Genomic DNA, 2,500 nt, shown 5'->3' on the forward strand with positions numbered 1-2,500 from the left:
TAACGGATCCCGCCTCGCTCTTAGTCCCTTGGCTGCCTGTGTTCTATGTGAGCAGCACACACACACACACGCGCACACACGCGCGCACGCGCACGCACACACACACACACACACACACACACACACACGCACGCACGCGCGCACGCTCGCTCACTCACTCACTCACTCACTCAGTAGCCTATGTTCTGTGTTGCCTACAGTGTCTAGCATAGAGAGAGAGAGTCGATGAGAGTTTATCCATCAGACTCTCGCGCCGCAGATACTCTTAGTTATAATGTGATCAAGTGGTCAAACGGGAGACTATCTCCTCTCCGTCCACTCCACATGGACTGACTGGCAGTGAAGTAGCCTGGTGAAGTTCCCCAGGTTAGGTGCAGTGTTGCCATGTCCGCTTATTATAAGCGAATTTGGGCTTGTTTTTCTGTAAAGTTGGTGGTTGCGGGTTGCGAGTTTTTTTAGGGCTTGTTTCTTAGAGATTAGTTGCTTATTCGGGCTTGTTTCCTGTGCTGTTTTAAACCAGTGTTTCTCAAACAAGTCAAAGACCCCATATGTGTTTGTCTGCATGGACCCCCATCTGAAAATATTTTATGCCAGGGACCCCCATACAAGATTTGTGTGTGTTGTTAAAATCTACAAGCTCACAACGCGCTGCATCGCGTAGATAGGCTAGGCGTAGATAGGCTAGGCGTAGATAGGCTATTTTCAAATAGCCAATGTTTAAAGGGCGAAGGGCTCGCTTCTTTTGGGCTTGTTTTCATAGACCTGGTTGCTTGTTTCTCTCACAATATCTGGCAACACTGGTTAAGGTGCCGACCAAGTCGTTGCTTCCTCTACAAGGCAGCATTTAAAAGTGACCCTGTCAACCTCACGACCCTGTCACACTCACTGTCACAACCCTGTCACACTCACAGTCACAACCATGTCACACTCACAACGTTGGCAGTTGCTCCTAAATAGCTGAAGGGGTTCAAGTGAATGGTGTGAGTCACCCGAGTCGAGTGTGCCCTGCTTTTGAGGTTCTCACTCATTTAAAACATGCTTCCAGATACTCTAATTTAAATGTAGGCTACCATCAGTGAAGCCTAATAGCCTATATGAGTCTTATGATCAGTAAATGTTACTCAAACATAAAAAATCTAATGTGTTCACCTTCAGATCATATTCATACATGTAAGATCCAGCTTTTTATAGTGTGATTAAGCAATAGGGTCAATTTTCATGTAGCCTAATATTTAGTCTGCATTTAAAACAATTAAATGTCAAAGGAATGGGCCTACTTCAGAGATCAGCCTTTAGTCATAATATAGCTTCCAAATGAGATGCTTTGTGTGATTTTGTCACCATGGAGTAGGCTACTTTAATGCACTCATGTGGGTCTGCGAAGAAAATAAAACATTAGACAGAGGAAATGGTTCTGCACCACCAAGAACAATTAACATTTCTAACTACAAAACATGAATCATTTTTAGACATTAAATTGAATCACTGAACCGTTTTGTGTGGAACCACTAAATTATACGTTAAACAGTTTAACGTATAAAAAGGTTTTGGAAAAAAAGTTTCATGAATTACTGTGTAATTACCTTTTTGAGGACATGTAATCTGTTACTCATAAATTGGGCTTGCTTGTGGACACCAAAGTTCACTTAAAGGTCACTCTTACAAGACCAATTAACTCAGCAAACAAGTGATACTGGAGGGTCAAAGGGTGGGTGGCCTATTAACCTTAAAGTGAGAGAAACAGCAGTTTGGGACTATCAGCTCAAAGAGGGAATGACTGCACTGCTATGAAAAGAACACTGTGGCATAGAACCAGTGATCAATGGGGGTTCTTGCCATGAAAAGGTTTGAGAACCAGTAACCAGTGGTTTTCATGTCAAGAACCCCCACATTGTGTATGTATCTAGCAGATCTACAGGCTCACAACGCATCGCATTGCGACACACACTATTTTCAAATAGCCGATGTAGCGGGCAAAAGCGATTTTGATGACCCCCTGTTACTCCCCGGACCCCACTTTGACACACGTACCTGCAGAATATTAAATCCTATTTATAGAGTGTGCAGTTATGTTATTTGTATGCTTAATCCTTCTCACCAGTGTCTTCTTACAAAGAATGCTTTTGCTTTCCAGTCATCCCAATAAAGTAGCCTAAATAACTATAGTAAGCCGCTACAACAGACAAAAGCAATATATAAGGCTGTTTATTTTGCTGTATAACCCTAACCCTATCAGGTGTGGATTTAGTGTAAAGCCTCAATCTACTATATGACTCGTCTTTTTTTGAGTGATCTTCAATATTGTAGTATTTTGTGTTGGCTTGACGTCTGTGCTAAACCTTTTTATTCCACAAGCAATCCTTTGTTATTTTCTCAGTATACCCTCATTGTCAATTATATCTGCCCTCTGTACTTCTGAAATCACTCCTGGTGAGAGCATGGGTTGGCAGTTGGCACCACACAGCAAGATTCTCAGTTTTAATTTAACTCTGAGAATGTA

At 42.2% G+C, this 2,500-nt stretch overlaps 1 protein-coding gene across 3 annotated transcripts in view; it reads right to left on the minus strand.

The window, feature by feature from the left end:
• Nucleotides 1-2,500, minus strand: part of LOC311049839 (neprilysin-like) — a 101,862-nt gene that overhangs the window by 60,800 nt on the left and 38,562 nt on the right. Inside the window, exon 1 of one of the 3 annotated variants that reach the window (XM_084063719.1) lies at nt 1-116. This exon is cut by the window's left edge and continues 149 nt beyond it. The exons of the other annotated variants lie outside the window; for them this stretch is intronic. The gene's annotated coding sequence lies outside the window, so the exon portion shown is untranslated. Of the gene's footprint in view, nt 117-2,500 lie in introns of those variants that run through there. 3 annotated transcript variants of the gene reach the window in all.

Source organism: Gymnoscopelus microlampas (assembly GCF_963454915.1).
Source record: "Gymnoscopelus microlampas genome assembly, chromosome: 8".
Taxonomy (NCBI): Eukaryota; Metazoa; Chordata; class Actinopteri; order Myctophiformes; family Myctophidae; genus Gymnoscopelus; species Gymnoscopelus microlampas.